Here is a 26,213-nt window from a genome sequence, read left to right on the forward strand (position 1 = left end):
TCCTTGATGACATTTCCAACCTCATCACTTAAGCATCATTCAGAAGTTCAGTGAATGTCTTCCTTGGCAAATTAAATCTGCTGGGGAAGAAGCCACTAAAAGCACCAGTGATGATCCCATCCACCTCACCAATGCCCTTGACATAAAGTTACATGTACGGAATCTATCCCATATCAAGGCAAACATACTCGACCTTATCTTGACAGCATCTTCTCAGAGATAGTGACTTGAAGCTATCCTACTTGACTGAACATGCCATGCTTCCATCCCAATCCTCTTTACACATTTCCTCCCATCAAACAAGGGAAAGAGTAAACCCACACCTTTGGAAGTACAAGCTGGCCACTCTAATCAGCCCCACAGTCCCTAACATTGGTGTTCATCGACTCTTAATCAAACCATAAGAGCACTAATTTAAACTACATCCAAATAGGGTTAAATACTCTTCCCCCTGGTGCACAGAACTAACAAGTCCATCAAGTCACTCAAAAAATATTAGTGTAAAATGCAGAGGAGCAAAAACCTCCTCACCCTCAAGTCCTCACACAGTATGTACTGGTCTCTCGTCATAAAGGACAAAGCCACATATTACTCATCAACTATATTGGCAACCATCAACAGAGGTAAAGCTCTGCATGACAGCCAAACATTGTTCAAACTCATCACCAACCCGGTAATCCCTGAGTCTGTTGATAAAAAATGCAATGCTATTAACAGCAATTTATTTATGAACAAGATAGATAACATATAACAACAGATCTAAACTGCAAAATTGGTCGCCCACACTGCCCCGATCCCACAGAGCAATATAAAAACCTGACCCGCCTTCACCATCTTGACACCAAGGATAACATCAGTGTACAAAGATAATGCTCTCCCCACTGCCATCCTAAAGCAAATCAAGATGGCTGGCCTTAGCCACTTCCTCAAAATAGTAAATGCCTCACTCTCGCAAGGCACCCTTCCAAGCACCTTAAAAACAGGACAAACTTGTTGTTCCCAGGAGATGCGCTGTCCTAATAGTTTGGTCTAAGGAACAGATCCATAAATCCAAATGTACAGTCTGTATGTGAATCACAGTTGTAATTTATTTTTCTCTGTTTTCAGATCTTAGCCCAATCTTTGCCAACACGTGTTTCGACCGTCTTCGGTCTTTCTCAAGGCAGGGCTTATTATGATACCTCTAAATCAATATCCAATACAATCGACAAACATCACAGATTAGATGTGAAAAGAATAGTAAATAAACAAATAAAAACATATTACAGAAGGAAAAGGAGTTAAGAAAAAAACTCATTTTTCATCAACATTTAGAATAGTCATGTAAATTGTAACAATACCAAACACTGGCAATAGACATATGCAAAGATGGAAGGAACAGTAGAAACAAAAGGGAATTAACAAGAACGAAAAAGAGAGGAGAGACAAGATACAAAACCTGATTAGTTGAACTCAATAATAGGTTTGGCAACATTCTTGTTATACTGCAGCGAAATCAGATGCAAGAGCCAACCAATATCATGCAATGTATTCATGCTAGTCCATACAAACGACGTATTCAGAAAGTTCAAGATGATAAAAAATGATTAAATTCCAAATGGCACATGTGATTAACTCAAAATACGCCTTCCGCGTCAGTGTTGAGTTAATCGAAACATACATGTTAACAACATTGTTGCCAAGAGCATTGTTGTGTATCACAGTTGGTGTTGGTCACAAATGCAGTATCCTGGCCAAATTGGATAAGTTGAAAAATATTTGGATATGGTATGGTTTCTGAATAGTCGTTGCAAAGTCCAGCCCATAAATATCCCTGATTCAGTGCACTCCCAAAAACCACCAATGAAACATGCATTGTGTAAGTCCTTAAACCCACTTCAGTGTATGCTAGGTTACCACCCGTCTCAGTTTTAGAGTAAGTTCGCTAGCCGATTGGCAAATCAGTTATGCCTTTTGTAGGGAAGTTCCCTGAATGGGAAAACGAGAGTGAATATGTATTATAGCTAAGGATACCTGGAAACAATATAATCCCATTTAGGGGAAGTCATGTCATGAGTTTTGTCTTATTTAACACAAGAGGTTCCCAATGTTTGAAATATCTTTCAATGATATGTCTTCTGACAGGTCTGCCACAAGATACTCGTAGCCATGCTAGCTAACGTTATCACAGCAATTAGATCTGCAAATGTGGGACCACAGGAGGGTCAAGTACTTCCTGTAAATGTTAAAAAAAATCTCTGGGGTATTGAGTGCACAAACTAATTCAAGAATGTGAGTTACCGTATTCAGTATTGGTGTTCCACGCGGCCCAAGCCGCTGTATCGTCTGGTCCTTTCAACTAAAGAGTATATGTAGTAGAAGCGTGTCTTCGGAGCGTATTAGTGTGCCTGTATTATATGCCGCAATAGATGGTCACAATTTATACTCAGAATGGATTCCCTAGAATAAATGATTATATATTTAAGAAAGCATTTCCAATGTTCATATTTACAAATTATCGAAACACTTCAGAGAATGAATATATCCATATATAGTTCCCTGAGTTGCATTACCTTTCATTCGTTTGGACCACGTCTAAGGCGCCATGATGCCTCTTCACAATGATGTGTGCACTTGCTCGTCCGCAAATGGAGTGGTTCCCGCGACCCTACTTCCCATTTACTTTTGTGCATTGGCGAGACATGTCACGTGATTAGGGCCAATCACCTGACTGTGTTCCCCTGCGCCAAGTCCATTAGTAATCACATGACCTAATAACATGTATATTGTAAACAAATAATCAAAAGTTTCAATACTCGCATTCAGTATGATTAGCAAACGTGTTTTTGGTAAAGAATTGTCCCGTGACCCGGTCATTCTGATATCCTTATTTATGAAATACGTCCTGTGACCACTCTGTGAACAAATAAAGAAAAGATTCAGTGCTCACATTCAATGCGATTAGCGAACGTGCTTTTGGTAAAGAAATGTCCCGTGACCCTGTCACTCTAATGTCCTTATTTGTGAAATATGTCCCCTGACCACTCTGTCACATTGTTGTCCCAGTTTATATCTGCTATATAAGTTAGAGTATTGCTTAAAAGAAGCATACGTACGTCCGCTACTGAAGAAACCCACACTAGATACCAAAATAGCCACCAACTACAGGCCCATCACCACTGTACCATTTCTGCTTAAGATTCTGGATAAGGTGGCATACACACAAATACAACAATTCCTAGAAGAAAATAAAATACTAGGCAAAAGGCAATCAGGATTCCGTCCTGGTCATAGAAAAGAATCAGCACTAGTAGACTTAAAAATCCAACTCAGAGATATCATGGACAAAGGCAAACCCACACTACTCCTTTTATTAGATCTGTCCGGTGCCTTCAACCTCGTCAACCATGATATTCTAGGCAAGCAACTAAAAAATACTACCCACTTCTCTCCAGAAGCCACAGCCTAGATTGATTCCTTCCTCCGTGGTAGACTCATGAGTGTTCTCTGACTCAGCCTCTGCCCCACCCACTTCAGAATATTCATTCTCTGAAGTGTTTCGATAATTTGTAAATATGTGGTACACCATACACTATGGAGTACCACAAGGTTCTTGCACAGCACCCACTTTATACAACATCTTCACTCTTCCGCTGTTTAATGACCTTGACAGTCGCAACATAGCCTACACCAACTATGCTGACGACACACAAGTCTTAATCCCTCTCACCGGCGTCTTTGAACTAGATGCAGCTACCCTAACCAACATCTACGCTGCAATCCAAACCTGGATGGCAGCCAATGGGCTCAGTCTCAACGGAGATAAGACAGAGATCCTTGTGGTAGGCACCAAAGAAATGCTAAACAAACTATCACCACAATACAACTCCTTCACCGTCAACAAAACACCACTATCACAGTATCCTCAGCAGTAAAAACACTAGGGGTATATCTCGATATCCTCCTTATCTATAAACGACAGGTTAATGCCATAGCCTCGTCTGCAGCACTCACCACTAAAATCATTAGCGCAGTCAAACCCTTCCTTTCAATATAAAACTGCCTATCTATTGCCAGAGCCCCTGTCGGCCCAAAACTTGACTACTGCAGCGCGCTCTTCCTGCGCACCTCTGCCAAAAACCTACACAAACTACAAGTGACGCAAAACAATTCCATTAGAGCTGCGCTAAGTATCCCCAAAAGGGAACACATATCCCAAGCAAGAAAAGACGCTCACTGGCTTCCAGTCAAAGAGCACATTCTTTTCAAAACACTAGCCATTACACACACGTGCCTCTCACTCAATGCTCCCCCTTACCTATCCGAAAGGATCACCCCCTGCACGTCCTTCAGACCCACCAAATCTCACCTCACCAACCAGATCTACATCCCCTCCTTCAAAAGAACCAAAGCGGGTGGCGCCATTTTCCAATACTTGCAGCAAAAAACTGGGACGCCCCCCCACAGCTCTGAGAAAGGAAAAATCATATCGTAAGGAACTTGTAATCTTGCACTTCGTTAACTATGTATGTAACTAAAGAATGTAATTAACAAGCCTACTGTAACAAGCGCTACGATGCCCTAGGGCCGCCCGGCGCTATACAAAACTAAATAAATAAAAAGAGTGTTGGGAAGAATCCACTCCTATTAGAGTGCATTAAAGATGTAGAAAGATACATATGTGTTGGAAGTAAAAACCCTCCATACGTCTTGTTCAAGAACTAATTAAATTACATTGGTAGTTATACCAGATAACCATATTTTACAAAATTCATAATTCCATTCATGTTCAATAGCTTACAGCATTCTCATTGCTGACAAAATTTAGCGCACCGCTAGTCATGGCCCTGACACTAATGAATACATTTTTGGCGCTATAGGGGTATTTCATGCATTGGAGACCAACAATGCCCTTCCCCAACATATCTAGAAATAGAATTGGATAATATTGTCAATAGAAAAATATTACAGTCTGAGTCAACACTTGCTACTCACTATTATTGCCTACTCTCGTTGTTTATCCGTGTACGTTCTAGTAAAAACGATTTTGAATGGCCAAGTAAATACTGGGTACTTGACACACTCTCCAACTAAAAAAAGGGCTTATCACAGGAAAACATTCAACTCATGTTCCTTATTCAAACCGGGCATTGTACACCTTAATTTACAAATCATCCGGGCCTCCAACTGACGTAACAGTAACTGCCAACCCCCATCTCTGGCATGTGTGCGTGCCTGTTGCAATCCAACAAACCGAATATTCTTCTTGTTATCCCATTGATGGTGAATTTGCCAATGTACCGCAAATGGTTACTTTGGGTTCTGGTTATTTAGATGTGAGAGGTGCTCTCGGATCCTGATTTGGAGTTCACGTATTGTGCTCCCAACATATACATTTTGACGAACGAATTATGATTTACAGTTGATGGAGTCACGTATTTGGATTGTCAAACCATGATGGCATATGAACTTGGTTGTTGGTGTAAGTGCATATTGACAGAAATTGCACGCACCATTTACTATTATTTTTTCATCTAATCTGTGATGTTTGTCGATTGTATTGGATATTGATTTAGAGGTACCATAATGAGCCCTGCCTTGTGAGAGAGTTATTACGGTCGAAACACGTGTTGGCAAAGATTGGGCTAAGATCTGAAAACAGAGGAAACATTTATTACAACTTTGATTCACATACAGACTGCATATTTGGATTTCTGTATCTGTTCCTTAAACCAAACTGTTAGGACAGCGCATTGTTTTGTTTCATCAAAAGTAGGTTGGGGTGACCTACAGTTCCCCAGGATTGCGGTAATCCGTCTTAACTTTCTAAATTTGGTACCTCCTTGAATTTTTCACCAGAGCACTCATTTACCCGGTACCCCGTAATCTTGTTTTGTCTGTAATCCAGGTTGGAGCTTGCTTGGATGGCAATTGTATTTTACAAAGTTTATCAAAAATGGCAGACTATCTTCTAAACAGGGAAGAAGATAGAGCAGCGCTCTTTTCCCCGAAAGGCAGCACAAGCAATGCGTTTGCTAGTAGAAACATTAAAACTGAAACTTCAGCTAATAAATTCCTTAAATTAGAGCGTCTTTCGAAATATGAAATAAACAAGTATTGGGAGAAAGCCTCTCTAGTTAATTATCTTGAACACAGTATTGTCCCCAGAGGTCTCAGAATTTTGATTTTCCCGATTTTACGTATTCTGAGGATCATGATCTTGCCCAACAATGGGAAGAAAATCTAACGTTGAGCTCGGAAATATTTTTGAAATTACTGATTGAGCACACGGAACGTGAGCATCAACGAGCTATTTCCCAAATTGAGACGTTAAAAAAGGAAATTGAGAATATGAGTAATCCGGCTAATATTAAAGATAAAAACTATGCCAAAATGTAATCAATACTGAAGGAGTACCAAGATGAGATAAAAATGCGCAAATTTCATAAGTTTCAGAGACGAAAGAGATTATAATAATTTCAGGGTGTATACCTTCCAAGCTAAATTTGATCATGAAATATAACTCCTGATGCTAAAACACCAACTGTTTCCCCAGTATCTTCTGAGGTGGAATCGGAAGAAGAAAATTCTGCTGCAACAAAATTAGGGGAAAGTAGTGCAGCATCAAACCTAACACATCGGAGAAGAGGGTTCTTAGCGAAAATTAAGCGCTACAAGAAAGGTAACCTATCTAATTTCAATTCCTCATGTACTAAACAGGTCCGATTTCAGGTCCCTTTAGGACGCAGTACCTCAGCAACAACCACTTCTTCCGAGGAAGAAGAGGAAGAGGGTCAAGGACCAGACACCGACAGGAGTATAAACGCAAGGCTAATCCGGTCAAGTACCAGAAATCTCAAGACCAAGCCAATGCTCAAAACCTAGTATGTAATTTGTCAAATATAAAGCTTTCCAGGTCTGAGTTATCTCTTCTAAATAAAGGACTTTCTTTTGCACAGAGTATCCAGTCGGATCTAATAGAATTTCAGATAGCTCTCTATAAGTTTGTAGGAAAACTTAAACTCAAAAAATTAGTTCACAATCAGGTTACGACTTATCGTCCATCAGAAAGACGGGAACCTGTGAGTGTCTTGACAATCTCAGACATTGAGAATACACAGTTGCTATTGTCTTTAAATTCAGACACATTACCGTCTTCGCTATCTATCCAACAAGAGTTAGGAGTGCATCAGAGAAATTTGGAGATTATAGAACATAAAAACAGGTCGAAATTTGTTCAGGTAACACCGAATGAGAATGTAATTGACACATTTTATCAGGCTATTGGAAAAGAGATCCATCACTGTATTGATCACTCTAAGCAGGGGTTCTCGAGTTATAAATCTAATTTGACACAAACCGAGACATCTGCACTTTCTGACCTAGCTAATAATAGAAATATCGTGATTAAAGAGGCTGACAAGGGAGGGAACATTGTTATCCTCAATAAATTGACTATTTGCAAATGGCTAATGATCATCTCAGTACACCGGGGTGCTACAAGCAACTTAGTAGCAATCCGACTACACAGACGGTTTCAGAACTTAAAACACTTATTCATGATTGGCACTCGCAAGGTTTGCTTTCTGATGACGAGAGAAGTTTTCTGATTAGGCTACATCCGGTCATTCCGACCATGTATTTTCTTCCTAAGATTCATAAAAATTACCACAGATTACCAGATGTTCTTCCAATTATGAGTGGTCTAAGATGGGCAACAGAAGGCCTGGCGCAATATATCGACACCCCAATCAAATAACTTGTGCCATTGCTGCCTGTGTACCTGAAGGACTCAACCCAGACACTGGCAATCCTCGAATCCATCGAGTGGCAACCACATTATCAATTAGCAAGCTTAGATGTTAAAACACTACACATCCATACAGCACAGCCTAGCGCTGGACACGATAGATTTTACTTTTCGTAAACACTCAGCATCTTTCAGAAAACATATTGATATGATTAAAGACTTTGTATATTTCACTTTAAATCGTAACCAATTTCTCTTCAACCAACAATACTATCTATAAAACAAAGGGTGTGGCTATGGGCGCTAAATATGCTCCATCCCTGGCAAATCTATTTATGGGCTTTTTCTAACACATCTACATCTTTGGACACCATGAATTTGCGAGAGAAATTGTAATTTGGAAACGATATATAGATGATGTTCTAATCATATGGAAGGGAACACCTGAGCGCTTTAACTCTTTCACTCATTATTTGAATATTAAAACATTTGGTATTGAATTTGCTGGTAGCATCAGTAACAAATCACTGGAATTTCTCGATCTCAAGATCGATATACGCAACAACACTTTACATACTCAGATTTTTAGGAAAACCACAGCTGTAAATGGGACGTTACAAGCCACAAGTTGCCACAGGAGGGCAGTTATTGCTAACATCATAGTTGGGGAATTTCATTGTGCGAAAAGAAATTGCAGTTCGCAGGCAGCTTATGAGCAGGAGTGTCACCTGATCAAACAAAGGTTCAAGGAACGGGGGTATACGTCTCAGTGTATCAACAAGGCCTTATACAAGACCAATCTCCTTACAAGAGATTCCATGTTGAATCAGATTGGTTCCAAGGCGGTTCAGCCTACTCAAGATGTCAATTTTATTACCAAGTATGTAAAAGATAGTGACTTCTTATACAAGTTACTGAACAAACATTGGCATCTCTTAAAATTGGAAAAATAAGAGGACCCAAGTTTAGGATCCTCCCGTTCCCCTGCACACTTTCTACATGCTCCCTAAGGGCGGTAAAAATATATAGGTATTCAAAAATCATATATGGTTTAAAAAGAAATTTAATTTACCAAGTGAGTTAAACAAAAGGCAATCTCATTTAAAAACAGTGATTTATTACATTAAACATGGTTAATGCGAGGAGAAACACATAATGCACGTAGTGATGTCCAATGATTTATGGCTCACGCATTTCGAGGATTCCTTCTTCTTCAAAAAGTGCCTAATTGGACTGTTCATTGAAATTAAAAGAAACAAAGAAAGTAAAGTAAGTTGATGTATATAGAAGCTTGATATGAGCACAATCATAGATACATCAGTCAGATATAGAGAAGTTGAGCCATAATTAAGGAGCACTGCTTATCAATATACTAAACATATTCTGATAGTTCCAGATATCAGTAAAGACCCAGTTAAGTACCCTGCCCAAGGGCAACAGTAGAATAATTGGAAAAAAGAAAGTAATCAAAAATGGGTGCCTATAGATCTATGTCCTGTGTTCTGGCTCTCTAGGTATTGAAGGATAGAGGGCAATTAATGGATTACAAGTAAGTTGCTTCAAGGCGGATGGTATAGAGAACTCCTAGTAGTTAGAAATCTATATATGACAACATTTATTGGTGTATTTAGCTCACAGAGATTGTACAATCAAGATGTGGTAAGTGAAATATAAAACTCACCGCTAAACGGTGGAATCTTCTTCGACTCTCCAAGTGATGGTGTCAAATCATGAAGACCGAGCTTCACGGTCCGAATCCGTAAAAAAGAGTATCGGTCCTAAAGGACAACAATATTGTGTTATAATAATGTTGGCGGGATAGCCCTTCCATTAGTAGCATAAATATTGTAGTAATCACCCTGCGAGAAGGCGTCATAGACGTGCCATGATCTATATCAAAAGAACGGGGTATTAATGTGCAATCTCGCTCATTGTATCCCGTATAAGGAGTACATTGGTCCCTTGCCGGAGCCCATATTCAAATGTGTCGTATTTAATATCCATGGGGGTTGCTAATCACAGCATCACGCACATTGTACTTCAGGGGTTTAAAACATTATCAATATGGTAATTGCAAGGAAAAGTACCTCATCACGATGGTTAGACGAGAAGTGATGGTGATGTCATTATTCGCTGTGCACATGTTATCCTAGCAGGGTACAAGTACCCGGAATGTAGATGAATATCTGGTCAGAGAAAACATTTTTAAATACATATGAATATTAATGCGCAGTGGATGCTATCTACACGCAATCATTAAGAAAGTGTAGGCAATAAAAAATATTCAGTAGAGTCAAAAAGAAAAGGTACCTCATGGTCATGAGTCCCGGAATTACGGTAATGGTCCCTGTAAACATTGCCTAGGAGATGCGGACGCACGTTCAGTCTAAGCGCCGAGCGGCTGCCGTGATCTTATTAAAACTGTCCACTGTGTAGTGCAAAAAAAGTTGCATTAGTATAATTGCGGTAAATGGGCGGGTTTCATGCTCATCTACGGCGGCTATGTAGCCTGAATGTCTCATACCTTGTCAGTCTGATTCGAGTGGATACGAGCTGCTTGCAGTCAGAGTGCGGCGTGCAGTGTCTCTGCGGGATCATTTCCTAGGAGACGGTCAAAGCCGGAAATGTACGCCGCCATATTTGTAAAGTGTTTCACTATTTAATGGAAACAGAAGAAGGGACTTATCCTGCTGGAGACAACGGTCATCCATCTTGGAGAGGTTCAAAGTGGAATCTAATAAGCTTGAAGCGCAAGAAGAATACATTGCAATACATGAGGAGTCCTCTTATATCATGGAAAATTTGAGAAAAAAATGTGTGTAAAGCTATTAATTAGGAGCCCTTATGTGGGGGCTTGGTTGGATGGAAAGTAACGGAATGAGACGAGCGGTGTTAATAGCATAGAAAGCAATAGCATGAAAGAGAGATGGTCAGAACATAAATCTACCATCAGGTGCAAGAATCTTAGATCCCCCATAGCTAGACACTTTATCGAGCACCAACACACAATTGCCCAAATTAAATTTCAAGTGGTAGAAGTTGTCAAACGACCACAGAGGAGCGGGAACTATCAAGCCCTCAATCGCAGCGAGAGAAATATTGGATACATGCGCTTGACGCCCTGCATCCTCATGATGATGACCATCAAGGCAGCCAATGCCCTCGCAATCGTGGCACGCTACGATAGGGAGCTGTGCTTCAAGTTCGCTCACCACCTGGATTTCCTGCCAGACGACAAGAGGGCGAAGGCCCTTGAAATCCTACAGGAAGGCAAGGTGGCGTCAGACCAAGCCATCACGGTGGCCAAGGACATCGCCGACACCGGTTTTTACCAGATGGGAAACAGCGTTTGCCTCCGCCGGCGCGGGTGGCTCAAGGCCACCGACTTACGTCAGGACGTTCAAACCAGAGTACTGGACATGCCCTTCGACGGGAACAACCTCTTCGGCAAGGCAGTAGACGAGTCATTGCAGGCCATCAAGGCAGACACCGAGGCGGCCCGGGCCTTGGGTTCTCTCCATCAACGGCGGCCGTCCTTTCGGACCCCCGCAGGCAGGTCTCAAGGTGCCTCCAAAGGATTTGGTGGTGGTTCCACATCGTACCGCCAAGCGGCCCGCCGGCTCGTTGTCGCAGGAGGCCTACAGAGGCCGCAGCAAGGCCAGAGGAGATCGTCGTCGTCGCCAAGGAGGCCAAGGCGGCAAGACCTGGGCGAAGCAAGATTGAACCGGCCGTAACGTCGGACCCCCACCCGAGCACCCCAGTGGGAGGCCGGCTGGCGAATTTCATCAGCGCGTGGGAGTCCATCTCCACCGACCGTTGGGTGCTGGATGCTCTGGCCAACGGGCACACTCTGGAATTCCAAAGAAAGTGTCCCCGTCTACCACCCGTGGCCAGGAAGGAAACCATGTGCCACAGCTACTTCTAGAGGTACGAGCAATGCTAAAAAAGGGCTCAATAGAAATCGTCCCAAAGAGGCTCCGGGGCTCCAGAGTATACTTGGGGTACTTCCTCGTCCGAAAGAAGACCGGCAGTTGGCGACCCATCCTGGACATTCGCCGCCTCAACAAAAACTTCAAGTCCCAGAAGTTCTGGATGGTCACCCTTCAACACGTGCTGGGACAGCTGGAGGAGGGCAACTTCCTGTCGCCGCTGGACTTGGAGGATGCTTACTTCCACATCCCCATACGCAAAGGACATCGAAAGTTCCTACGGTTCATGGTCCAAGGGCGGCACTACCAGTTCAAGGCCCTGCCCTTTGGGTTGAAGTCGGCGCCAAGGGTCTTCACCAAGTGCCTGGTGGCGTGGCTGCGCCTGCAAGGGATCCACGTATATCCCTATCTGGACGATTGGCTCATCCGAGCAAAGTCAAGAGAACTTGCTGTCGATCACACAGCGAAGAACCTCCGCCTGCTCACGGAACTGGGATTCTCGATCAACTTCGCAAAGTCCCACTTGGTACCGTTGCAGAATGCCCTGTTCCTGGGAGCCAGACTCAACATAGTGGCACGGTTTGCTTCACTGTCGGAGGAGAGGATGAAGGCCATCCTGGGCAAGGTACAACGGCTGTTGACCATGGAAGTGGCCAGGGTGAGGTCCATCAAGTCCCTGCTCGGCATGATGTCATTCTGCATCTACCTTGTGCGTCTGTGCAGATTGCGGATGCGGCCACTACAGGAGTTCCTCGACGCCCGTTGGATACAAGCGGCGGGCAACTTCGAAGACAAGATCTCCATCAACGAGACTTTCCGCCAAGCGATCTGGTGGTGGGGCAACCGCGCGCATCTAGCTGCAAGCATGGACTTTCAGACCCCGGAACATCAGGAAACGGTGATGACCGACACCTCCCTGGAGGGATGGGGAGCGCACACCAGAGATCTCCACGCAAGAGGCCTTTGGCTCCCGGAGGAGAGGTCACTACACATCAACGTCAAGGGGCTCGAAGGCGTGTTCTGGGACCTCAGGTCTTTCCTCCCATCCCTCAAGGGCAAGGTGGTGAGGATCTTCACCGACAACACCACCACAATGTTCTACATCCGGAAGCAGGGGGGCCCCCAGATCCCCAGCCCTATCCAAGGAAGTGCAGGATCTGTGGCACTGGGCCATGGCCCAGGGGATGTTCCTGGTACTCTTCCATCTGGCAGGAATAAAGAACACCATCGCCGACTCGCTCAGCAGGGAGCTGCGCTCTTGCCACAAGTGGGAGCTTCGGCAGGATCAAGTGGATCTCCTATTCCGACGATGGGGCAATCCCCAAATCGATCTATTTGTGACGGCAACGAACACCAAGTACCGGAGGTTCGCCAGCCGGTTTCCCCAGCCAGGGAGCATGGCCGACGCATTCTCATTCCCCTGGGATGGCCTATTCTTGTATGTGTTCCTACCGTTGCCATTGCTGCTACGACTCACCAGTCAACTCAGATGGTCCCGGTGCAGGATGATCCTCGTTGCACCGGCGTGGCCGAGGCAGATCTTGTTCCCGGACCTTCTGGACATGTCAGCACCCCCCCCCCAGTCAAACTGCCGACAGACGCAGATCTTCTCGCCAGGGAAGGAGGCGCCATCCTACATCACGACCCGGGATCGCTGAACCTGCAGGCCTGGCTCCTGCAGCACTAGAGTATGGAGGGTACGATAGCCCGGCGGACTGCAAGGCCAGGGCATCCTCGACTCTTAAGTGCTATGGACACAAGTGGAAGAGGTTCTCTGTCTGGTGCCGTGCACAGAAGATCAGCCCTCTGCGGATTACGGCCCCTCAAGTGCTGCTGTACTTGCTGACGCTGGCCAAGGCGGGCTTGCTCACGCCTCCATCAAAATCCATCTGGCGGCTATCTCCCGCTACACCAGAACTCCGGGGCCATCGTCTCTCTTGTCTCATTGCCTGGTGAAGGAGTTCATGAAAGGACTGTTCTGCTCGTTCCCGCCGGTGAAGGCTCCGGCATGGGAGCTCAACGTGGGGCTGACGAGGCTCATGGGTCCCCCATTCGAGCCCTTGCATTCGGCCCCGCTGAAGTTCTTATCGTGGAAGACCGCGTTTCTTGTGGCCATCACCTCCGCACGACGAGAGGGAGAGATCCAGGCACTCTCCTGTAAACCTCCATACCTGACATTCCACGAGATGAGGGTAGTGCTGAGGATGCACCCCTCCTTCATGCCCAAGGTGCTGTCGGACTTCCATCTCAACAAGCCATTGTGTTACCTGTTTTCTTCCCGCCGCCTTCGTCGCCGTCTGAGAGGACTTTGCACTCGCTGGATGTGGCTAGAGCGCTGAAGTTCTACGTGGGCCGCACGAAGAGTCTTCGGAGGACTTCACAGCTGTTTGTTAACTTCGGACCTGTGAACCAAGGGAAGGCCCTCTCGAAGGCTTCCATTTCCAGATGGCTCTCCTTCTGCATCATGCACTGTCACCGGCTGTCAAACCGACCATTGCCCGGCCGTCCGAGAGCCCATTCAACCAGAGCGATCGCTGCTACCAGGGCGTTCCTGTCTGGTGTGCCCCTGCTGGACATCTGCAGGGCTGCTACGTGGAGGTCGACGCACACCTTCACGAGATTCTACTGTGTTGACCGGGATTCCAGGGAGGAGTCCAGAGCCGGCCAAGCAGTGCTGCGCAACCTGTTCGCTTGAAGGTGAGCCTGATGAGGAGGTAAGAGATGCTTAATGTTGAGTTGTTGAAATGCTTAATGTTGAGCCTTGCCACCTCCCATGGTTGTGCATGTGTGTACTGCTATGTATTCTTGTATTCATGAGCATGTGAATACATGCCAGACCCCATGCTGGAGAAGGAACAAGTTACTTACCTGTAACTGTTGTTCTTCAAAATGGGTCTGGCATGGATTCACATGCGAACCCTCCCTCCCTGCTTAGGTAGAGGGCAGTCATTGGTTGGCGGCAGTATGACCCAGGGACCAGTGATTGGTTATTAGTAGAAAGACAGTTCAGAAACGAAACTGAAACTGATTTATTCTTTACTGAGGATTCCCAGCCTGATGACGGGGAATTATTCATGAGCATGTGCATCCATGCCAGATCCATGCTGGAGAACAACAGTTACAGGTAAGTAACTTGTTGCTTATCGCTACTTAAATTTGCCACTGGATTACAAATTGTGGCGTGAAGCAGATGGGATCTGAGCTCTGACGGGCCTTGAGACCCTGGTGAAAGAGGGGCAAGAGTCGAGGAAAATGTCCTTGCTCTGTCACTTACTAAAGCAATGCTCCCCCGGGGGAGAAACTCCCATACATGAGGAAATGAGAGGAAGAGTTGGGTAGGGAAATCTCAGAGGAGTCGTGGCAGCACATTTGGTCTAGAACACATTAAAAGTTCTCGTTGCACTCAGGTAAAGGAAGCCACACTGAAACTTTGCTTTCGCTGGTACATAACCCCCCCAGCCGCCACACCAGATTTGCCCTGAATATTCAGATCGCTGCTGACAGGGTTGCAGACAAGTAGGGACCTTGGCGCACATGTGGTGGTTTTGCCCTCTTATGCAGTCACACTGGGAGGGGATACGCTTGAAAATTAAAGACATAATGGGCATACTCCTTTTTATTATTATTAATATTGTTCTTTTATAACGCGCTGAATACCATAGATTGGTTTCTAAGCGCGGGACTGTGTTGCCCTGCGTTGTCTTGCTTCCAGGACAAACTTGTTGCCCCAGAGTTATCCCCCCTCAAACTCTGATGTCCCCACTTACTATGATATTGGGGGATGTCCCAGAAACGAAAGTCTATCGTATGTCAGGTCCCCGTGCCGAATTAATAACTCCCATCCTCATTGCAGCAAGGATAAGCCGTGCCAGGTTTTGGAAGACACCTGAAGGCCCATCTTTAGCAAATTGGTCGGTCAGAGGTGATTGCAATGGAAAAGGTTTCTGCTTTAATGACTGACCGAGTGCCAAAGTTGGCCTGTACCTGGGCCCCCTTGGTAGACGAGACGTCCAGCACGACCCACGAGGTAAGCAACAAGGTTGAACTGGGCATTGTGGCCTAAACCCCAATTGTGTAGTTATCGGACCACACACGTCTCTTTGCCCCGATAGAGTCCTGCGTCTTAACTGCACTGGCCAATGCAGCAAGTCTTCATTACTGTTCGTAGCGCACAGACTCTACAAGAACAAGGACATCAGTGTAATCATTTCATATCAGCAGCATTAGGGAGAGCATAACATTATCCGCGGTCTGATTTTGTGTCATTTCTTACAGTTTGAATAATCAAGCCACAAGAGGCATCAGACTATTTTAGAGACCAGTCCAAATCACGCAGGTTGGAGCTTCTCTCTGTATACATTTGTGTACACCAGTAGCTTAAAGATCTAGACACCAAGACACTGTCTACCCTTACGACTAACCCTCACCATGGATTTTAAGTATATTGTGAACCACCATGCATGCTAGAGTTAGTAGTAGTCTGATAAAGTATGCAAGACATGCCAGGCCCTGCTTCACCTACATGGCAATGAGCAATAGCGGCATCCCAATTACCAATCATGACAGAGGTGATTATTTAGTCGTACACCATGAGCACCAGCATTAGTACATTAATGAAGTGACAACCCCAGATTGCTATATAAATAATGTATAATTTTTCTTTTTTACACGTTGTTTATCTGCTGTCTTTGCCCCATTATCATTTATCATTAATACGTTTTGTATTTATGATTTTTTAAATGTCTTTGATTTGCATTTGTATGATTTGCTGTAGACCATATGATTTTGTCTCGATTTCTTTTTGGATTTTCTCTGGACTATGTTTGTTTGATATATTCCCTTTGGATATCATTTGGATCACTGGATATGTTTGGTTTGGTTTATTTTTTATTTTTGTTTTGTGCATGCTCTTAATTTTTTATGTCAGTTCTACATATTTTTTAAATACCTTGACCATTCCAGTGTGGGTCTAAACATGACATGGCGTAACTCGTGCTGGTTGTCTTCGCAAATCATGTCAACCTGCGGAAATCATTGCTTGATTGTTTAAATTCTTTTCTTTTTTTGACCTATGTTGATACTTACCATACTCCTATGACAGTGTTGCCCTGATGAAGGACCTGCGAGTCTGAAACGCATTGGCATCAACATAATCTGCACATTAATATGACTTAATAAAAATGGTCACAAAACATTATTGGAATTGAATACTGGAACTGTATAAGAAGGAATGGAATATACTGAACTTTAACCACCAAGTGGTCATTATGGTGTGCCACTCTCACCGTTGGCTCTTCAGCCTTGGTCCTTTTCCCTAGTTCTAGTTCAGTGTGTGGCACAGAGGCACTAATTAGAAGGTGTGTACATCACCTACATGATTAAAAAGTAAAATCATCACACGTTGTTTAACATGCCAAGCGGTAACCACTCTCCAACCACACCACAAAAAGTCAACATATCCATGTTATTTTATGAACATGTAGCATATTGCTGAGCCTAGTAAGCATTCACTTAACAGAATGTCTACTAAGACAAACACTGGTGTTCTTTACTGCTGTTAGTCCTAAATCTCAGTTTTATCCTCAGGGAATTATGGAAAAAACTATTATTTTATTGTTTAAAGTGTGGAGCTCGATTGACGCAGAGCCCTGTAAAGAATGTGGGTAGTCAGCATTTGGGCTGGCATTTTATTAACAGTAGCACATTACTGTGCATCAGTATGTGCATCCATTGAAATTAGTCCTTGGGCAGGTGTTGTTGAAAAAGCCATGTTTTTTATGTTTAATATTTTTATCGAGAATAGATAATAGTAGGAATTACAATCAAAATTAGGCAATTTGGAATTTCAAAACTTATAACATGTGATCATAGTGTTTGATGTTAAGGATGCATCTAATTGCTATAATATAGATTAGAAAACATTGAGATAGATATAACAATAATAATGTAATTTGAAGTCTAAAATGAGGGGAACTTAAGTACAAGACACAAAGACGGAAAATGAGACAAAAGGGAGGAAGAGGTGAAGGGGTAAAGTTAATAAGAAAATTTCAATCAGTTAAACACGAAGATTCAAATACTGTATAAATCTATTCCATTTCTATTAAATGTATGCTTTTAATCGAAAATTGAAGCATGACATTGTTCAATTCGATGTATAGAGCAAATAGAATTCCACCAAATATTGTAAGACAGATTAGAAGCATTCTTCCAATTACAGGTGATATTATGAAAAACAATGTTTATAAATAGGTTAAACAGAGCAGATGAATCAATTTGGCTAATATTCGGATTGATTATAATTCCAGTCATAAGATTAGCTAGTGTAAGTGGTTCTGAAAAATGTATTGCATTTGTATCCAAACTTTAGTCCAGAAAGTGTGAACATATTTACATTCGAAGAGTAGATGACAAAAGTCAGCATTTTGCACGTGACAAGACCAACAATTGTTGGATATCCCAACTATATTTTTAGCTAAACGAGAAGGAGTGAGAAAGGCTCTGTGGAAAATGAAAAAATAAGTTTGAGTAAGATTGGCTTCGGGGGATGTCGAATGACATAACTTCCAGATGTTTGTCCAGTTTTCTAGAGATGGTTGAAGATTCCAATCTGATTCCCAGTGTCTAATGGTACTGTGATTAAGTATATTGGGGCGAAAGGATTATTTAGGAATAAGTACAGTTTTGTAGCTTTAACAGAAGGGCTATTAATTGGAAGATTTAGATAGGGCGAAAGGGATTTTTGTTTGAAGGTAGAAAGAGATTTGGTAATGGATTTAATTAATGAAGTGTGAAAGAAAAGATCAGAAGTGGGAATATTGTACAGATTGCACAATGTCGAAAAATGAAAAGTCTCTTAACTTTAGATCTGTTGCTTGATGTATTTAATTCCCGAGTTGTACCATCTGAATATAATGCTAAAATTAGATTTGGTAGGATTTTGTTTATGAAACCATATAAAAGAATCTCCAGGAATAATAATATGAATGGCATCAACTGCTAGTTTGTTCCAAATAATCTTAAATTGATGGAAATGAGGTAATATTTGGCCATGAAGAAGTCCTTAACAAATGAGAAAGGGAAAGTGGAGAAATTATGCTGGATTCAATGGCAATCCAAAGTGGGGCTTCATCAATTATAGGTTTATACGGTTTAAAGATGGGCAGTTGTTTTAGAATAAAGGCTTGATGATAAAGTTGGAAATTGGGAAATGTAACACGACCTGAGGATTTGGGAAGTTTTAACTTGTTAATTGCGATATGAGGAGTTTTATGGTTCCAAAGAAATTTTGGAAGTAATTATTATATTCTTTTATAAAAGGAGGAATAAATTGCAATGGAGATCATAGAGAGTGAATATAAGATGATAGGACTAATTATCATTTTGATAGTGTCTAAGGGACCCCACCATGAAAGAAAAAGGTGACCACCTTTCAGTCATTTCAGTTACCTTTTCAATTAAGTAATTAGTATTAAGGATAATGGTGCTATTGATATTTTTAGAGATAGAAAACCCTAAATATGTAATGTGTGAGGACTGCCATGACAAACCAAATAGGGGGGTATTATCTCTATTACAAGAGTTAGTAAGAGGTAAAATTTCTGATTTATCAAAGTTTAACTTATATCCGGATACAATTGAGTAATCATTAATAGTGGAGATTAAATGAGGAATAGAGAAAGACGGTTCTGAAAGATAGGTAAAAATATCATCAGCATAGGCAGAAGGTTTAGCTTATATATTGTTAATAGTAATTCCTTTGATACAAGAATTTAGTCGGATGTTTTGAAGAAGGGGTTCCAAGGCCAGGTTAAACAGCGATGGTGAAAGGGTACATCCTTGACGAGTACCTGTTTCAACTCTGAATGCGGATGAAAGCGAATTATTAATAAGAATACGGGTGGTAGGAGAGGGGTGTAAGATTTTAATTAAGTTAATGAAATGAGGAGGAAGACCATGCCAGGAAAGTGAATGGAACATGAAGGTCCAGGAGATGCAATCAAAAGCCTTTTCAGCGTTGAGGGCGATAAGGACCCTTTGGATCAAAGGAGTTTTGGCAATGAGCTAAAATGTTAAAAAGTAACCTTATATTAGATGAGGCATGACGACTTTTAATAAAACCAGACAGATCGGTATGAATAAGAGTAGCGAGGAAAATTTCAAGGCACTTCGCAAGAATTCTTGTGTGTATTTTTGAGTCTGAATTAATAAGGGAAATGGGTCTGTAGTTTTTTCATATTTGAGGGGTCTTTATCTGGTTTGGGAAAAAGAATAAGAAGGGCTTCACTAAAAGATCCAGGGCTTTGTCCAATAGTGTTAAAATGGGTATAAAAATCAGAGTTTAGGGACAATGGAATCAATGAAAGTTTTGTAGAAGTCTATGGTAAACCTGTCAAGGCCAGGAGCTTTATTGGGTTTAAGATCAAGTATAGCTTGTTTAATTTCTGCAATAGTGATGGGAACATCAAGAGAAGAAAGTGCCAATGATTCGGGTAGATTTGATTTAGGGTAAGTTAAGAGGAAAGATTTGATGTTTTCTGAATTAATGGACTAATTTTGGGATATCATTTAGAGTAAAAGTTAAGAAATGCATTATTAATTTCTTTTTGATTGGTTATTCTGTTGCCTTCATGTGAAGTAATATAGGTTATAAGAGATTTTTCTTTTTTCTTCTTGAGATAAGATGCTAGAATTTTATCTGCTTTGTTGGAATTATTATAAAATTTAGTTTTAGTTCTGAGGATGGTATTAGCGGCTTTTTCTGTATACATTTTATTGAATTTGAAGCGTTTGATCGTGAAGGTTTTCGAAGTCCCAGGATTAGGATTAATGTAGGATGATTTTTCAAGGTCTTTTATAGAAGATAATAGAGAGTTATGAGTAGATTCCGATTGTCTCTTTTTGATAGCCACAAATTGGATTATGAATACTTTGAGGGAGGCTTTGAATGCATCCCAATTGTTATGCATAGAAGCATGTTCTGGAAGATTATTAAGGAAAAAGTCTCTAATAAAGGAATTTGTTTTTTCAATAAAATTTTGATCTTTCAACAGATATTAGTTGAATCTCCATCTAGGAGATAACTTGCTGGGGCGGGGAATCAAGCACAGTGGAAACAAGAGCATGGTCGGAGATAGTTATGGGATCAATTTGTGAATGGAGAATAGAGGGAGCTAAAGATGAGTTCATAAAAATGTACTCTATTCTAGAGAAAGATTGGTGGGCAGGGGAGTAAAACGTAAAATCAGTTTCAGGATGGCAAAAACGCCACGTATCGATTTAAGTGTAGGTTTTTTATTAAGTTTAGGAAACTGGTACGGGATTAAGAATTAATAAAGTTGGTAGAAGATTTTCGATCAAAGACAAAATCAACTACTTGGCTCATTTCCAAAAGGAAGGATTAGGGGCATTAGGGCCATATATATTGACAATAGTTGTGGGAACATTATTGATAACCGTTTCTAGAATGATCCATCTGCCTTCTGGATCTTTTTCTTCACTAACTAACGAGAAATGTAAACGTTTATTTATTAGTATGGAAACTCCGGCTTTCTTATCTAAGGGATTTGCAAAAAGTGTGTCACTGATCCAGGGGGCTTTAATCTTAAGGTTCTCTGTATCACAACATAAGTGAGTTTCTTGTTAACAAATATCAGATTTCTGTTTTGCTAAAAAGGAGATAATCTTGTTGCGTTTAATGGGATGGCCTAAACCTTTAACGTTCCATGTAGGGATTTTAATAGACATCAAAATACATTAAGAAATTATTAACTGTATAAATATAAATACTGTAAAGATATTATTGTAAGTAAAACTATCAAAATACATGTTTGGAACAGATAATAAACCAGTGTAATATAGGAAACTTGCATCTATTGGGAAAAAGGGGACATCATAGGTACAGTAAGATTCTCCTGCAAGATGGAAGGGTTCAAGCTGAAGAGAAAGTTCTGAAGTGAAGCACAGATATCAGCAACATAAAGTAAAAAATTGCTCAATTTTAATAATAACTGAGTTCAACAGTCCAAAGTTATTACCTCTAAACCAAAAATGTGATGGGAAAAATAATATGAAGCTGCTAGAGCATATTATAGGGCACTTCAAACGGTGAAAAGTACCTGAAATGGGAAAATCGTTGAAATTGGTTTTGTAAAAATTCACCAACGTTTATTTCAAACTGTGAAAGGTTGATTTGAGCAGATATAACATTTCAAAATAGGAAAGCTGCCTTGAATAGGGTAAAGCGTGTACAAATCGTATAATATTGATTCTTGTTGTGGAAAAGGAGCGTATCCCACCCGAGCGGTTACCTGCGACGCCACTGTCTGATCAGCTGAGAGAACGCTACGGCTTACTTCCTACTATATGTCGCGGCTGCAGGCCCTTGAAACGTACCATCCGTGAAGACACAGGAGTCAATGAACACCAAGCTGTGGAAGGACGACGTTCGGAAAGACAGAGTTAGTATATTCATGTACACTTAAGTTGAAGAAATAGCAGCATTGTATACCAGCGTTATCAGGTAGAATAAAGTTGCGTGAGGAAACAGAGTTCCGTGAGGTGGCGCTCACATGCCGGAATCATATGCGTTCAGTAATACTTGCTAGTATTCCATTCCAGTACAATTGCGAGATGTATAATCATTCCGGTGCTAGAATATAGTAATAGTTAGGCTGTAAAACAAATCCATGGCACGTAACAAGATAAGATTCTCCTGTGCTCTGGAGCTCCTCGGCTATGCAGCCATCTCGTTTCCGCTCGGCCACCCCTCCCCCCCCAAAAAGCAATGTTTTGAGAGATTTGCGAAATTGGAGAATTATGGGGGCATTCGGAGCCGACACTTGGATTGAGTTCCAGAGGGTGAGTGTGCGTGACAGCAGAAGGGTTGTTTCCGGGTCCTCTCGTTGCAGACAAGTTGTGATTCTGGCATGTTGGTGATTTGTTGCACGAGGAGCGTGTGCTACCAGATATGTGGAACTTAGCCACCAGGTAAGCTGGTGTGCTACTGTGACTCCTTTGTAGATGATACATGCAGTCTTGAACAGTATCCTGGCCTGAAGAGGAAGCCAATGTAGTTTGCATAGGATAGGGGTGATTTGTTAAAATGTCTGGCACCCGTAATAAGACATGCTGCAGTGTGGTGGACTGCTTTTAGGGGAGCTAGGTGAGCAGCTGGGAGCCCTATCAGGAGAGCATTTACCCCATCGATGTGTGAGAACACAAGAGCCTGCACTGCGGTGCGGAGGTCCTGCAGCGGGATGAATTGTTTGATTTTTGGAAGGGTGGAGATTCAGAGCCAGCTATTTCTGCCTTCTTGGCTGCGTGTTTTGGGGAAGGATAGGCTGCTGTCAATGGTGAAGCATAAGGATTTTGCTGAATCCGAAAGGTGGGGATAAAATCTTTCTAGGCACCCATCATTGAACCATTGTTGGACAAGTTCTTTTTTTTTACTGGGCAGACCGATGCAGATAAATTCAGCCTTGGATGGATTTAGTTTGAGATAGGTAGTCGACATCCATGACTTGATGATGGCTAGATAATCGCGGGGATGTATGATGTCCTGTGCGCTATTTACTCTCATGTACAACTGAGTATCGTCTGCATATTTGTGGATGGCTGTATTGGGATCTTTGAGGAGATTGCCCAGAGGCTCCATGTACATGTTAAAAAGAATTGGTGAGAGGTTGGAGTCTTGGGGGGCCTCCGCAGGAGACCTGGAGTTGATTAGAATCCAACAAGTTCATCTAGACGGCCTGATGTCTACCCGATAGGTAGGAGGTAATCCAATTCAAGACAGTGTCAGAGAATCCCATCCTGTCAGCAAGGAGGGAGAGAACGATGTGGTGGTTGACGGTGTTAAATGCAGCTAAGTGGGCAAGGAAGATTAGGAGGCTTGAGTTGTCATCCATGATTTGGAAGGCATCATTCACCACCTGCATGGTAGCTGTCTTGATGCTGATAGTCATTTAGGAGGTGATGGAGTTCGATACTGGTGAGCAGTTGTGTAGTGACTACTTTTTCCAAGATTTTGACAATAAACGGGAGGTGCATAATGGGCCGGTAGTAGGCCACATCATCTGGATTTAGGGTTGGTTTTTTCAAAAGTTTTCGGGAATTACCCATTTGTGAGGGAGGAATTAATGATGCAGAGGAGCGCATTGAGCGCCGATACTGTCAACTGTTTAATGACAGATGTTGGGATTATATCATCATTTTTTTTATTGTTGTGTTCATAGTTTACAGAAAACCTTACACAACATAGACAATATAGAAAAACAATAGATACAGGGAAAAAAGTCTCATACAAATCTCCTTAAAACATACATTTAAACATATATCAAGAATAAATGATTCAAACATACATCATAGATGAATATGGCCAGCATCAAGTTACAGACAAAAAGAAAAAGGAAAGCATTTCACGTTAGTAGCCAAACCTCATGACCAATTATATCCATTTGACCAGTTCTATTCATCCAAGAAATCCTGTTAGGGACTGAGATTCTTTTTATCCAATTCTATTGAAACATGCGTAAGAAACTCATTCAGGGCTTGGAGCAGTGAAATACTCGTGCCCCACATATGCCTGCACCAAAATAGATTTGCAGAGCCCTCAATGTTTTTGTCAAATGTATCTTTTAAACTATCCAGTTGCATGGTATCAAAGTAAGGACACATTATAACTATATGCCTAAGCGTTTCGGGAGAATTCTTATCCCCGCAGAATCTACAGTGGTTCTGGAAGGAGTTGTATGCTGGCAATTTGGAGGAAACCTTCCAGTACTGGATCCTCTCGTATGTGGGAATCTGGTTGAGCCTAAATCGCATATAGGTCGTACATTAGCACATGGAAATCTTTTGAAATAGAGGGGCGTACAGTCCCTTGCATGCACAAAGTTGGAATATTCCCTATAGGTAGAATAAGTGGCAATGCAATTGACGGTCCCACCCAATTGGCCCTAAACAGAAACCTCTTAACGAACCCCGGTTGTTGAACTAGGTCTTCCACCGTTAACCCAACGGAAACCAGGACAGACTTCATCCTAGAACAGAACTCTTGTATAGAAGGGACAGATCCTGCATGCATAACCAAACCAAGTGTCTCGTATAGGGAATACTTTGGGGGGTCGCTCATTTTCCTAAAGGTGGTGAGTTGTTTCCAGACATATCTTGCTTTCAAAGGTATTAGACAAAGCTCATGTCTTATGACTGCATTGGGTACATCCATAGACAAACCAAACCGCTCCTTCCAAATTTTCCCTTGTATAATATTCAGGGTATCATATCGTGAGTGGAAAAATCAAGACCATATAAAATAATGGATTCGAACTTGGCGAGATAGTAACGCCTAACTGGTAGAAGTGAAAATTTGCAAACTTTTTGCTTCAAAAATGTCAATTGTGCTTTGAGTTTACAGGCCTTGTCAGACAGAGTAGTGTTCCAGAATTCAAGGCTGATCCTATTGGTAAGGTTATACCCAAGATAAGTGACACCCTTGACCTGGTCTACTTTTTCCTGGCCCATAATACAAGGACCTGGGATTTGGACGCGTTGGGCAGGATATGTTTAGCTGCAGCATAATGGTAGAACTGCATTTTCATCCTAAGGCCTTGCAGAGTACGATCTAAAATGATAAAATCGTCCGCAAATGCCATCCATTCTAGCCTAATACTCCCCAACCTGGCGGGTGCATTGGAATGACCCTGCCATAGTCTCTCCACATCGCACACGTACAGGTTGAAGAGTATAGGAGCCAGTGTGCAGCTCTGTTTAACCCCAACGTAGGAAATAATCTCCTGAGAAAGTGACCCCTCCTTTGTCAGTCGGACTCGTAATTTGGTATTGGTATGCAAGAGTGCAAGAAGCTGGACGAGCTTACGCAGAATATTCATGGCAAGCATCTTAGACCATACCTTTGACCTTATGACACCGTCAAATGCGCTAGACAAGACCAGTGAGGCTAGAAAAACATCACCGACACCTGTGTTCTGTACAAAATGTCTCAAATGAGCTAGTACAGTGTTAGGGAGAATTCTCAAAAATATGCTAATTCCCTTCACCTTAGAGTCCCCCAGCAACTTTGCTGGATTTTGAGTACTTGATTTTTTTACCTGGAGAGAGTGTGACCCTTTTTCCCACACTCTCATGTGTTTTGAAATGTGTTTTACTCTTGTGTTTTCTTCGGTTATGGAGTTTTAGACATCTCCATAGGCATCGGGCCTCATTACACGGACAGCGGTAACCATGGTGCTATTAGCGCCATGGTTGCCGCCGGTATTTTACCAAGTCCGCCATGGTGAATGGCTTCCTGCCTGCCTGCAGTCTTTCTACAGTGCCAGTGGATAAAACCCCCAGCATCCATGCGGAGCGGCACGCGAAGTTGCCTCGCTGAAGTGCGAGCAGTCAACTGCAGTCCCTACCTGTTTTCCTGCCTTCCTGCCTGCCTGCAGTCTTTCTACAGTGCCAGTGGATAAAACCCCCAGCAACCCCGCGGAGCGGCACGCGGAGTTGGCTCGCTGAGGTGCGAGCAGTCAACTGCAGTCCCTACCTGTTTT

The 26,213-nt window shown here is 42.4% G+C and overlaps 1 protein-coding gene and 1 long non-coding RNA gene across 5 annotated transcripts in view; one reads left to right on the plus strand and one right to left on the minus strand.

The window, feature by feature from the left end:
• The window catches only part of USP45 (ubiquitin specific peptidase 45), a 3,631,241-nt gene that overhangs the window by 855,517 nt on the left and 2,749,511 nt on the right, over positions 1 to 26,213 (plus strand). The window lies entirely within an intron of this gene.
• LOC138453493 (uncharacterized) overlaps positions 8,849 to 26,213 on the minus strand; it is a 49,386-nt gene continuing 32,021 nt past the window's right edge. Inside the window, exons 2-3 of the long non-coding RNA XR_011260441.1 lie at positions 9,411 to 9,507; positions 8,849 to 8,962 (exon numbers count right to left, since the gene is read on the minus strand). This is a non-coding gene — a long non-coding RNA (uncharacterized lncRNA). The remainder of the gene's footprint in view (positions 8,963 to 9,410; positions 9,508 to 26,213) is intronic.

The sequence above is a fragment of the Ambystoma mexicanum genome, chromosome 4p (genome assembly GCF_040938575.1).
Source record: "Ambystoma mexicanum isolate Mex_15411 chromosome 4p, UKY_AmexF1_1, whole genome shotgun sequence".
Classification (NCBI taxonomy): Eukaryota; Metazoa; Chordata; class Amphibia; order Caudata; family Ambystomatidae; genus Ambystoma; species Ambystoma mexicanum.